The sequence below is a fragment of the Coregonus clupeaformis genome, chromosome 7 (assembly GCF_020615455.1).
Source record: "Coregonus clupeaformis isolate EN_2021a chromosome 7, ASM2061545v1, whole genome shotgun sequence".
Classification (NCBI taxonomy): domain Eukaryota; kingdom Metazoa; phylum Chordata; class Actinopteri; order Salmoniformes; family Salmonidae; genus Coregonus; species Coregonus clupeaformis.
The window spans coordinates 45,967,672-45,982,175 of NC_059198.1; positions in this window are offsets into that span (position 1 = coordinate 45,967,672).

Genomic DNA, 14,504 nt, shown 5'->3' on the forward strand with positions numbered 1-14,504 from the left:
GACCATAACCCCTTAGTTTTTCTCCACCGGATGTACAACCAGAACCAACGCCTTATGCGTTGGGCACTTGTCGTGCAAAATTATATAATTTGGAGATCCGCCACAAAAAGGGGTCGGATAATGTGTTGGCAGATGCTTTGTCTCGTGTTTAAAGAACTAGGTTTTTTTTGTTATCCCGGTGTTGTGATGGTACGTGTGTCGCAAACCGTGGTGGTTTGCTCTTTTAAGGGTGGGAGTGTTACGGATACAGGTATCCTGTGTCTTTTTGTGTTTTTCCTCTCCTTCTGCCCTAATCACAGGTGTCCTGTATGTTCCTGATTGGTGGTCGTTGGGGTGTCTGCTGATTGCTTAGGTGGACCAATCAGTGGACATTCCTCTGCATTGCACCACCTGTTTCTGGTTTTTCAATCACACATCCCATTGTTTAAAAGCCGGTCAGTTGTGTTTGTTAGAGAGACTATTTTCCGTATGTGAGTATGGATACTGTGGTGTCCTGTGTTTTGTGTACTCACTCATTTGCTGGTTACTCTGTTTGGTGACTTTGTTAGAGACTATTTTCCGTATGTGAGTATGGATACTGTGGTGTTTTGTGTACTCACTCATTTGCTGGTTACTCTGTTTGGTAGCTTTGTGTGTTTCTGGGAAAAGGGGAATTTAAGCAAGTTGCCCATGGGCATACATTACCCGTAGGAAGAAAATTGTCTAAAAACACTAGTTAGACCTGAGCGGACCACCCACTGTATTTTTGTATGATTAGCAGTAGCTTAGCGGTTCTTGAGGCAGGCAAGATCAGTTTAGGTTTTTTTTACACTATTGTTTCATTTCTTGGGTCCTGCTCAGCCCTTTTTCCCAAACCTTTACCATGTGTTCAAAAATACACATCTTATGTTTGACGGTAGTTTATGGCTGTCGTGTAGTTTTTGTTCTCACTGTTCCATGTCACAATTCTAATTTGCAATAATTATGTTACGGGTCTCTTGTCCATCCACCCTAGACGTTTAAAGCCACGGGGTTCGTAACAACTACATTTTCAAATCCTGTTGCTGCAGGATTATTTTGCTGTTACAATACTGGTCAAATTAAGATCTACACCTGTAGTGCACTACTTTTGACCAGAGCCCTATTGAATTACTGATTCTTCTGTGAAATCACGGTACATTATTTGTTATCTTTAAAAAAATTATATAAGAAAATGTTTACTGTCAATTACCGTAATGTAAAGTACAATTTATTCCACAGAAATGACATGCAGTGGTGGCTATAATAACTCATATTGTGAGAGCGTATTATGGATAAGAGTTTTGTAGTGAACCATAACTCACTTTAAGACCCAAGCCTGCTGCTCACTGCCTCTCCCTGCTTCTCTCCCTCTCCTCTCCAGTGTGTGTGTCCTACCTCTGGGTTAGTCCGATTTATGTTGACTAATTGCCAGTGAGAGCTGGCACCATAGACTGAACGCTCTCTGCTATATCTCAGTCAGCAGCCCAACGCTCCAGTGAAATCGCCCTGGCTAACCACCACAGAACACACAACACATTGGCACCCTACTCCCTATGTAATGCACTACTTTAGACCAGGACCCATTGGGATGCCATTTGGGACTCAAACATACAGACGCAGCAATGTTGATCTGGCCCTGCCCCGACGCCCTTGTACAACACTACCACTGACACATTTGTCCCAAACTACATAATAATCATTTTACTTTTAAGCAATATTTACACCCGCTTGGTGTTCAACCTTCCCAAATTCTCCCATGTCATCCCGCTCCTCCGCACACTACACTGGCTTCCAGTCGAAGCTCGCATCCACTACAAAAGCATGGTACTTGCCTACAGAGCAGCAAGAGGAACTGCCCCTCCCTACCTTCAGGCTATGCTCAAAACCTATACCCCAACCCAAGTACTCTGTCTGCCACCTCTGGTCTCTTGGCCCTCCCCTCCCATCCCTACGGGAGGGCAGCTCCTGCTCAGCCCAGTCCATGCTCTGGCCTGGCACCCCAATAGTGGAACCAGCTTCCCCCTGAAGCTAGGAAAGCAGAGTCCCTGCCCATCATCCGAAAACATGTGAAACCATACCTTAATGTGTATCTTAAATAATCCCACAGCACAGAAAAGAAAAATGCTTTTCGTGAACTGACAATCGCAGTTGACCTTTTTCCCCCTTACTAGCTCTGACTTTGCTGATTTATTGAGGCAAAATGTACTTACTGTGATTGTCCTACCTAGCTATGTGAAGATGAATGCACTAACTGTAAGTATCTCTGGATAAGAGCGTCTGCTTAATGACTAAAATGTAAAAACGAAAATGTAAAAACTCAAGGGTAATGATGGAGATGGTGATTGAGAAAGAGGGCCCATAGGGAAAATAGAGATTGACTAAGCCTTTTCCTAAGCCTATTTTATTCAAATAAATAAGTGCATTTAGATGTTTCTACCACCGGATATGTGGGATGTACAGTACATATTATGATTTGTGTGTGCATGCATTCAGGGCTTGTGTAAAGACATGAGGAAATAGTGAACCACTGTAGTAGGGGTATACTGTAGAGAGAATGCCTGTAGGGCAGCAGTACATCAGTCTTTTACTGGAGTCTCTCCCCAGTACTGTTAAGAACAAAGCTAGAAATGACTGATGAATCACAAATGTCCAGGCATCTCTCCAAGCCTCCCTGGCCACTGAGTGAACCAGCATGAGCACACACCACTGATTACCACAGCAGGTGTGTGTGTGCTTGCGTGCGTGTGACTGGGATGCATGGAGAGGAAGATGGATGGATGAATATTCTCCCAAAACACAAAGGAGCTAACGTTACTGTGCCAACTTCAATCAATGCTCTTGACTCATTCACTTCCATTAGCCTCCTGGTTCACCACAGGCCCACAGGAAAACAGCAACTATGGAAAACAAAAGCTATCGGTTTTATGATGGAAATGTTATTTTTTACTGCGGATAACACATTTTTCTATGTTCGGCATTGTGTAAAGAGCTTGCTGATGAAGCTGCTATGTGGCTGTTGTCCTAAATAGCATGTAAGGTAACACTGGTAACTTTCATGAATAAGCTTTAGAAAACCATTCATAAACTATGAATAAATAAATATTATAAAAGTTATTATAAGTTATGTGTTATCGCATGTAGTGGTATTGCCAACTCATTGATAGAGACTGGTTCTGGGCATATCACCATATCACACCACCTTCTTGCCACGCCATGCCATGCCACCGACTCCATCTCTGTCTGTGCCCTTGGAGGAATGTGTGTGTGTGTGTGTGCAGGGGAGGAGATGTTGCTGCTTGTTTTCCCAATCTCAGTCACTGTGTGTGTGTGTGTGTGCACGTGTGTGTGCATGTACCTGTGTGCATGTATCTTCCCCTAACCTCCCCTCCGACGCATATGCTAAATATTATCCTTCTCCCTTTACACAGTAAAACACAGCAACATCCCAGCTCTCTATTCTCCCTAGGCCTAGGAATGACAAGACAAGCAATTTTCTCATTTTACAAATTGGTTGGGTGCTGTGATCTTAGAGCTACTGTGGCAAATTAATGTTCCTCTCTCTCAAATGAGGTCTGAACTAATGCCCCCCAAGAATGCCCTGGCTCTGCAGAGTCTTCAGTCTGTGTCCCAAATGGCACCTTATTCCCTACACTGTAAAGGGGTTACCATGAATTTGACATTAATTTACAGGCAGCTCAGGGCTAAGTAAAATTCTGTATTTAATATTACAGTACACCTACTGTAATATAAATACGGTATCAAAGTAAGTACTGTGTAATGACACAAAGTACAATACCGTAAAATGTACTTATACTCTTATACTGTAAAAAGTTAAGGCTACCGTAATCGGAATAAATTAATGTATGAATGAAATTCATTGAGGGGAGGGGTTTGTATTTCAGCATTTGACTGTAATTACAAGGGATTGGTGCAAGCAGGTTGCCTGCTAGGTAAAGAGTTTACACATTACAGCATATTAATGAATATTTGGTGTTTCATATCACTTGCACTTTTAGAGGCCTTAACAAAGGCTTCCAAACTGGCAGCAAACACAGTAAAAAACAGACCAAAAGGACATTGCAAAATGCTCAACCATTTAAAGGGCTCTACACAGTCTACGCAATGGATCCAACAGGAGTTTGTTTGTGTAGCTCTCTATGTATTTTTTTGCAGCTGAATTTTTTGAACGCGATGCAAACTGAGCTTCGTAGCAAAGACTGCGAAATCACTGAGGAGAGCACTTTAGGTTTAATACTAGTTGCCACTCCAATCTATCCGCTATGCATTTTAAATTGATAGGACACTATAACCTCATTGGAGTTAAATTGGTACAGCATTCTCACTCATGGGTGCAACAAATATAGCCTCTTACAAGGCACGCCTCAAAATATGTTAATGAGTCAGATACAACAATACCTTGTACCCACTAGTGGTCAAAAGGTTTTTGCCGCTCCAAAGATACAGTACGGTACTGTATTCTGTGGGGTGGAATTAGAGTACCATTCGAAATACAGCAATTTTCCAACAATGCAGTATGCTGCAGTAAAATTATTATTATTATTATTTTTACTGTATATAATATCTAAAATGACTATAAATGACAGTTTTATGTTACAGTGTATATAGTGCCCATGGACCCTGATCAAAAGCAGTGCACACTGTAGGCAATTGGGAGCCATTTGGGACACACACTGAACTCTTTAGTCTTCATCCCGGTTCCCACCACATGGGCCTCGCCACTGTGGCCTCGTGTGTTGGCACCAGCGCTGCCTTAGCGTCCTCACAGGGGGGTGGGAAGGAAGGAGGAGAGGGAGGGAAGGAGGGAGGAGGGAGGTAATAAGCTGAATCAGCGCAACTTAAGTGTTTCAGCACAGATCCCTCTCTTTCTCCCTCTCTCTCCTCTCTTTTTCTTTCCTTAATTCCCTTAATTCTCCCCCTGGCAAACTGTCATGTGTCTGTTCGCTTACTTTGTTCTACTTATAGAATTATATATTGATGAGGAAATTTGTGGTGGTAAACACTGGCCATTACATGTCTCCCTCCGTCTCCCTCCCAGCCATGCCAAATGGCACCCTAATTCCCTAAAATGTAGGATCTTAATTTGAGACAGTTTGCTACAGCAGGAAAATAACCAGCAACTGGAAATGCTAATTATTATGTGGATTATAATGAAAGTGTAGTGCACTACCAGAGTCTTGGTCAAAAGTAGTGCACTATATACAGTGGGGAAAAAAGTATTTAGTCAGCCACCAATTGTGCAAGTTCTCCCACTTAAAAAGATGAGAGAGGCCTGTAATTTTCATCAAAGGTACACGTCAACTATGACAGACAAATTGAGAAAAGAAAATCACATTGTAGGATTTTTAATGAATTTATTTACAAATTATGGTGGAACATGAGTATTTGGTCACCTACAAACAAGCAAGATTTCTGGCTCTCACAGACCTGTAAATTCTTCTTTAAGAGGCTCCTCTGTCCTCCACTCGTTACCTGTAATAATGGCACCTGTTTGAACTTGTTATCAGTATAAAAGACACCTGTCCACTACCTCAAACAGTCACACTCCAAACTCCACTATGGCCAAGACCAAAGACCTGTCAAAGGACACCAGAAACAAAATTGTAGACCTGCACCAGGCTGGGAAGACTGAACCTGCAATAGGTAAGCAGCTTGGTTTGAAGAAATCAACTGTGGGAGCAATTATTAGGAAATGGAAGACATACAAGACCACTGATAATCTCCCTCGATCTGGGGCTCCACGCAAGATCTCACCCCGTGGGGTCAAAATGATCACAAGAACGGTGAGCAAAAATCCCAGAACCACACGGGGGGACCTAGTGAATGACCTGCAGAGAGCTGGGACCAAAGTAACAAAGCCTACCATCAGTAACACACTACGCCGCCAGGGACTCAAATCCTGCAGTGCAAGACGTGTCCCCCTGCTTAAGCCAGTACATGTCCAGGCCCGTCTGAAGTTTGCTAGAGTGCATTTGGATGATCCAGAAGAGGATTGGAAGAATGTCATATGGTCAGATGAAACCAAAATATAACTTTTTGGTAAAAACTCAACTCGTCGTGTTTGGAGGACAAAGAATGCTGAGTTGCATCCAAAGAACACCATACCTACTGTGAAGCATGGGGGTGGAAACATAATGCTTTGGGGCTGTTTTTCCACAAAGGGACCAGGACGACTGATTTGTGTAAAGGAAAGAATGAATGGGGCCATGTATCGTGAGATTTTGAGTGAAAACCTCCTTCCATCAGCAAGGGCATTGAAGATGAAACATGGCTGGGTCTTTCAGCATGACAATGATCCCAAACACACCGCCCGGGCAACAAAGGAGTGGCTTCGTAAGAAGCATTTCAAGGTCCTGGAGTGGCCTAGCCAGTCTACAGATCTCAACCCCATAGAAAATCTTTGGAGGGAGTTGAAAGTCTGTGATGCCCAGCGACAGCCCCAAAACATCACTGCTCTAGAGGAGATCTGCATGGAGGAATGGGCCAAAATACCAGCAACAGTGTATGAAAACCATGTGAAGACTTACAGAAAACGTTTGACCTGTGTCATTGCCAACAAAGGGTATATAACAAAGTATTGAGAAACTTTTGTTATTGACCAAATACTTATTTTCCACCATAATTTGCAAATAAATTCATTTAAAGAAGAAAATTCTCATTTTGTCTGTCATAGTTGACGTGTACCTATGATGAAAATTACAGGCCTCTCTCATCTTTTTAAGTGGGAGAACTTGCACAATTGGTGGCTGACTAAATACTTCTTTCCCCCACTGTATAGGGATCTGTGTGCCATTTGAGAATTGAGACACAGACTTAAAGTGGTCAGTATGGCTTTGAAGCCCTCTCTACACTCTTAGAAAAGATTGTGCCAAAAGATTTTTGCGAAGGGATAAAGTTCTAACAAGAACCGTTTTCATCTGAAGAACCCTTTTTCGAAGACGAGGATTCTTTGTAAGGCAAAGGGTTCTACTTAGAACCTTTTACGTCCAAAGAACGTTTTTTGAAGAAAGGGTTCTTTGATGATTCTTTGGAAGGCAAGAAGGGTTCTACATAGAACCCTTCTGAATCTGAATAATATGTTTTATTGTGTCTGAGCATAAGTGTTTACCTCAGTGTTTAAACTTTAACATCAGGAGATGGGTAATTTGATACGTTTAAAAAGATAGGTGTTTAAATGTTTTAAACTGTACCGACAGTGCCTTCAGAAAGTATTCACACCCCTTTGACTTTTTCCACATTTTGTTTTGCTCCAGCCTGCATTTAAAATTGATTAAATTGAGATTTTGTGTCACTAGTCTTCACACAATACCCCATAATGTCAAAGTATAATTATGTTTTTAGAAATGTTTACAGATTAATAAAAAATGAAAAGCTGAAATGTCTTTAGTCAATGAGTATTCAACATCATTGTTATGGCAAGCCTAAATAAGTTCAGGAGTAAAAATGTACTTAACAAGTCACATAATAAACTGCATGGACTCACTCAGTGTGCAATAATTGTGTTTAACATGATTTTTGAAGGACTACCTCATCTCTGTACGCCACACATACAATTATCTGTAAGGTCCCTCAGTCGAGCAGTGAATTTCAAACACAGATTCAACCACAAAGACCAGGGAGGTTTTTCAATGCCTAGCAAAGAAGGGCACCTATTGGTAGATGACAAAAACAAAAAACAGACAATGAATATCCCTTTGAGCATGGTGAAGTTATTAATTACACTTTGGGTGGTGTATCAATATTCCTAGTCACTACAAAAATACAGGCTTCCTTCCTAACTCTTTTGCTGTAGAGGAAGGAAACCGCTCAGGGATTTCACCATGAGGCCAGAGTTTAATGAATGTGATAGGAAAAAACTGAGGATGGATCAACAACATTGTAGTTAATCCACAATACTAATCTAATTGACAGAGTGAAAAGAAGACTGTACAGAATAAAAAATATTCCAAAACATGCATCCTGTTTGCAACAAGGCACTAAAGTAAAACTGCAAAAAATGTGGCAAAGAAATTAACTTTATGTCCCGAATACGAAGCGTTATGTTTGGGGCAAATTCAACAAAACACATCACTGAGTACACTCTTCATATTTTCAAGCATGGTGGTGGCTGCATGTTATGGGTATACTTGTCATCGGCAAGGACTAGGGAGTTTTTTAAGATAAAAAAAAAATGGAATAGTGCTAAGCACAGGCAAAATCCTAGAAGAAAACCTGGTTCAGTCTGCTTTCCAACAGACACAGGGAGACAAATTCACCTTTAGGCAGGACAATTTATTAGGTACACCAATCTAGTATCGTGTCAGACCCCCCTTTGCCTCAAGAACAGCCTGAATTCTTCGGGGCATTCTACAAGGTGTCGGAAACATTCCACAGGGATGTTGGTCCACGCTGATGCGATGACATCACGCAGTTGCTGCAGATTGGACGGCGGTACATTCATGCTGCGAACAGTGAGTTCCATTGGGTCTGGGGAATGTGCAAGCCACTCAATCAATGTTCCAGGCAATGTTTTTCCACTCCTCAATTGTCCTGTGTTTGTCATCGACTGCCAACTGGAGCCGCTTTTTCTTGTTTTTAGCTTATAGGAGTGGAACCCGGTGTGGTCGTCTGCTGCAATTGCCCATCCGGGACAAGGATCGGCGAGTTGTGAGTTCCGAGATGCCGTTCTGCACACCACTGCGGCATTATGTACTGCAGCATTATTTGTCTTTTTGTGGCCCGCCTGTTAGCTTGCACGATTCTTGCCATTCTCCTTCGTCCTCTCTCATCAACATGCTGTTTTCGCCTACAGGACTGCCACTGACTGTATGTCTTTTCTTTGTTGCACCATTCTTGGTAAACCCTAGACACTGTCATGCGTGAAAAGTCCAGCAGGGCGGCCATTTCTGAGATACTGGATCTGGCGCGCCTGGCACCGACGATCATACCACGCTCTAAGTCGCTTAGGCCACTCGTTTTGCCCATTCTAACGTTCAGTCGAACAGTAACTGAATGCCTCGATGCCTGTCTGCCTTCTTTAAATAGCAAGCCACGGCCACGTAACTCACTGTTTGTAGGAGTGATCAATTTTCATGAACAGGGTAGTAAGTGGCCGGTGAGTGTACACTGGAGTTGCTTACCAAGACGGCATTGAATGTTCCTGAGTGGCGTAGTTACAGTTTTGACTTAAATCGGCTTGAAAATCTATGGCAAGACTTGAAAATTGTTGTCTAGCAATGATCAACAACCAACTTGACAGAGCTTGACGAATTTAAAAGAGTATTGTACAATCCAGGTGTGCAAAGCTCTTAGAGACTTACCCAGAAAGGCTCACAGCTATAATCACCACCAAAGGAGATGCTAACATGCATTGACTCAGGGTTGTGAATATTTATGTAAATTAGATATTTCTGTATTATATTTTCTATAAATTTGCAAAAATTATTATGAGGTATTGTGTGTAGATGGGTGTTGGTGAAATTGTTGGATATTCTAACTCTGGCTGGATTCCAATAGGAATTACACGTCACTTTTCAAGTGAGCATAATGTGACTTGCAGGCCTCCTGTAGCTCAGTTGGTAGAGCATGGCGCTTGCAACGCCAGGGTTGTGGGTTAGATTCCCACGGGGGGCAGTATGAAAAAATGTATGCACTCACTAACTAAGTCGCTCTGGATAAGAGCGTCTGCTACAGTGAGGGAAAAAAGTATTTGATCCCCTGCTGATTTTGTACGTTTGCCCACTGACAAAGAAATGATCAGTCTATAATTTTAATGGTAGGTTTATTTGAACAGTGAGAGACAGAATAATAACAACAAAATCCAGAAAAACGCATGTCAAAAATGTTATAAATTGATTTGCATTTTAATGAGGGAAATAAGTATTTGACCCCCTCTCAATCAGAAAGATTTCTGGCTCCCAGGTGTCTTTTATACAGGTAACGAGCTGAGATTAGGAGCACACTCTTAAAGGGAGTGCTCCTAATCTCAGCTTCTTACCTGTATAAAAGACACCTGTCCACAGAAGCAATCAATCAATCAGATTCCAAACTCTCCACCATGGCCAAGACCAAAGAACTCTCCAAGGATGTCAGGGACAAAATAATAGACCTACACAAGGCTGGAATGGGCTACAAGACCATCGTCAAGCAGATTGGTGAGAAGGTGACAACAGTTGGTGCGATTATTCGCAAATGGAAGAAACACAAAATAACTGTCAATCTCCCTCGGCCTTGGGCTCCATGCAAGATCTCACCTCGTGGAGTAGCAATGATCATGAGAACAGTGAGGAATCAGCCCAGAACTACATGGGAGGATCTTGTCAATGATCTCAAGGCAGCTGGGACCATAGTCACCAAGAAAACAATTGGTAACACACTACGCCGTGAAGGACTGAAATCCTGCAGCGCCCGCAAGGTCCCCCTGCTCAAGAAAGCACATATACAGGCCCGTCTGAAGTTTGCCAATGAACATCTGAATGATGCAGAGGAGAACTGGGTGAAAGTGTTGTGGTCAGATAAGACCAAAATCGAGCTCTTTGGCATCAACTCAACTCGCCGTGTTTGGAGGAGGAGGAATGCTGCCTATGACCACAAGAACACCATCCCCACCGTCAAACATGGAGGTGGAAACATTATGCTTTGGGGGTGTTTTTCTGCTAAGGGGACAGGACAACTTGACCGCATCAAAGGGACGATGGACGGGGCCATGTACCGTCAAATCTTGGGTGAGAACCTCCTTCCCTCAGCCAGGGCATTGAAAATGGGTCATGGATGGGTATTCCAGCATGACAATGACCCAAAACACACGGCCAAGGCAACAAAGGAGTGGCTCAATAAGAAGCACATTAAGGTCCTGGAGTGGCCTAGCCAGTCTCCAGACCTTAATCCCATAGAAATTCTGTGGAGGGAGCTGAAGGTTCGAGTTGCCAAACGTCAGGCTCGAAACCTTAATGATCTGCAAAGAGGAGTGGGACAAAATCCCTCCTGAGATGTGTGCAAACCTGGTGGCCAACTACAAGAAACGTCTGACCTCTGTGATTGCCAACAATGGTTTTGCCACCAAGTACTAAGTCATGTTTAGCAGAGGGGTCAAATACTTATTTCCCTCATTAAAATGCAAATCAATTTATAAAATTTTTGACATGCGTTTTTCTGGATTTGTTGTTGTTGTTATTCTGTCTCTCACTGTTCAAATAAACCTACCATTAAAATGATAGACTGATCATGTCTTTGTCAGTGGGCAAACGTACAAAATCAGCAGGGGATCAAATACTTTTTTCCCTCACTGTAAATGACTAAAATGTAAATGTAAATGTAAACCAGGAGTTTCCTAACATAATTGTGTTATGGTATAACTAGGTCAATGAGTCCGTGTGTGTGCTTAAATACTCCTGTTTTACATTTGAATTTCCATTGCCTATGTCCTATCCTCTTCTCATAAAAAATTGGTTAATTAATAAAGGCAGCAACATCTATCCTCGATCCCACAATATAAAAAAAGGCTTCCAAAAGGGTTCCTCGGCTGTCCCCATAGGAGAACCCTTTTTGGTTCCAGGTAGAACTCTTTTGGGTTCCATCACTGTAAAGGCATTTTTAACTCAAATACTTCTAGTAAGTTGTACTCAAAGTCAATGAAAAGTCATTATTACTTAACATGTTTATGTGATACTGACTCTAAACTAAATGAGAAGTCACATCAAATCAATTTTTTAAAGTTATGATAACAAATTAACTTTTTTCCCAGTATGCTCTACTGCAGGTAGATTTTTGGGAATTGTTTTAAATATCTGTGTTTTTGCATGTACATTGAGTGATTGATTGATTCATCTTATGCTACACAAAGATAAATAACATATTTTTTTCTAAACTAAACTAATCCAATCATTTAGTTCGATTTTCTGCACCCATTACTGAAAAGGGTTTTTCCAGTTTAAATGGCTATTATGAATGCAAGTTGCGGGTGAATAAAAATTCCCACTGTTGGATAGCCTAAATCTGGTTGGATTCCAATAGAAATTATGCATCACTTTGCAAGCCAGCATAATGTGACATGCTTATCACCTACAACCCTCACAAACTTTTACAGATGCACAATTGAGAGCATCCTGTCGGGCTGTATCACCGCCTGGTACGGCAACTGCACCGCCCACAACCGCAGGGCTCTCCAGAGGGTGGTGCGGTCTGCCAAACGCATTATGTGGGGCAAACTACACGCCCTCCAAGACACATACAGCACCCGATGTCACAGCAAGGCCAAAAAGATCAAGGACATCAACCACCCGAGCCACTGCCTGTTCACCCCGCTATCATCCAGAAGGCGAGGTCAGTACAGGTGCATCAAAGCTGGGACCGAGAGAATGAAAAACAGCTTCTCAAGGCCATCAGACTGTTAAATAGCCATCACTAGCACATTAGAGGCTGCTGCTGCCTATTGAAATCACTGTTCACTTTAAGAAATGGAACACTAGTCACTTTAACAATGTTTACATATCTTGCACTACTCATCTCATATGTATATACTGCATTCTATTCTATAATATTCTTCTGTATCTTAGTCCATGCCACGCTGTCATTGCTTGTCCATATATGTATATATTCTTAAATCCCATTCCTTACTTTTTTGTGTGTATTGGGTATATGTTGTGTAATTGTTAGATATAACTGCACTGTCGGAGCTAGAAGCACAAGCATTTCGCTACACCCGCTATAACATCTGCTAAACACGTGTATGTAACAAATACAATTAGATTTTTTTTTATTTGAGGTAGGGTTGCAAAATTCTGGTACATTTCCCAGGTTTTCCAGAAATCCCGGTTGGAAGATTCCTGGAAATCCTTCAACGAGGAAAATCTGAGAATTTCTGGAAAGTTACGGGAATTTAGCTAGGCCTCAAAATAAGGACTGTGAGGTATTGTCATAAGGAGTTTAATTATAATGATAACGTTAGCCTAGGAACTCAGTGAAGGCCATAGGACTGAACATTTATGAATTCAACAAACATGTCTCTGTCGACTAACAAATACAGTCATGGGTGGTAACTCTACAATCATTGGCACGCTGAGAAAGTATATTGGAGGCGTGGCTTAGTGTGGGGGGGGTTACTCAAATCTGTACCCCCTACAGGGTCACAGTGACTCTATCGATTTGAGTAATGACTACAAAATCACTTTAAATAACTGTAGTGAGATACATTAAGTGCACCAGGTTTCCTCAAAAGTTTTGAGTAATGACAGCACATTGCGGTTTACAGTGATGAAAAAGTTATACCTGGAATCCAATAGCGTTCTACCTGGAACCCTAAAGGGTTCTTCAAAGGGTTCTCCTGTGGGGAGCAACTCCTTTTTTTCTAAGAATGCGCTTAAACACTTTAAGAGGCACATTTGCTTCACACACATTGACACATTGTTACATTATGTTAATAATAATAATGATGTGTTTTATTGTCACATACACCGGATAGGTGCAGTGAAATGTGTTGTTTTACAGGCTCAGCCATAGTAGTATGGTGCCGGTGGAGCAAATTAGGGTTAAGTGCCTTGCTCAAGGATACAATGCTCTAAACACTAGGCTGCCTGTTACTTTGATAAAAGTGCAATCAACCATATTTAGGGGAATGGGAAAAGGATGTAACTTACATAATGCACTCTCTTTCTCTCTCTCTCCCTGTTTCTCTCCATTTCACTCTTTTTAGCTCTCTCTCTCTGGTTCTCTCTTTCTGTCTCTCTCGCTCCTCTGTCTTTCTCTGTTTTTCTCATCCTGCCTCTCTCTCTTTTCTCTAATGAATGCACTGATAGTGCTGTTGTGCCCACATAGGGCCTGTTTCATGGATAGGGCCTGTGGATGATGGATGAAGGGTGGTGTGGACGAAACAGGAGATAACCACAGCCACCGGCGGGCCTCAACCTGAATGAGTCTGTAGGTCGTGCCTGCTACCTTACTCACTCTCTGGATCTTATCAGACCTACACTGAGTCTGCATCTTTGTGTCTGCACAGTGTCCCCCTCTAAGTGAACCCAGAGAGAAGGAGGAGGAGGAGGAACGATAGTATTGCTTTATCATGAAGGATGGACTGTGTTTGGCTGATAAGACCATGCTGTACAGTACAGTATATTTCATTTTATAACATGCAAAGCGTGTTTGTGTGGAATGTGATGTGAAGTGTATATCCCTTCTGGATGATGACTTGGGCTGTGTCCGATAAGGCACCCTACACTACATTTGGGCCCTGGTCTAAAGTAGTGCACTATATTAGGAATAGGGTGCCATTTCAGACACAGTCTTGCACCACTAAAAACCCTGTGCAGTTGTCAGGCACAGTATCACTTCCCTGTTGCGGATAGACTGGCTGCATGTTACACAGCCTTGACAGACGAGGCTCTCGGTTTCAGCTAATGTAAAACATTAGCAATATCCCGAGTCAACAATCTCCCTCTCCTTTTGTTTGGATATAGAATTTCCCTGGCAACTGGATATATTGTCCCGGGCTACATTCGATCTCTCGGGGAGGC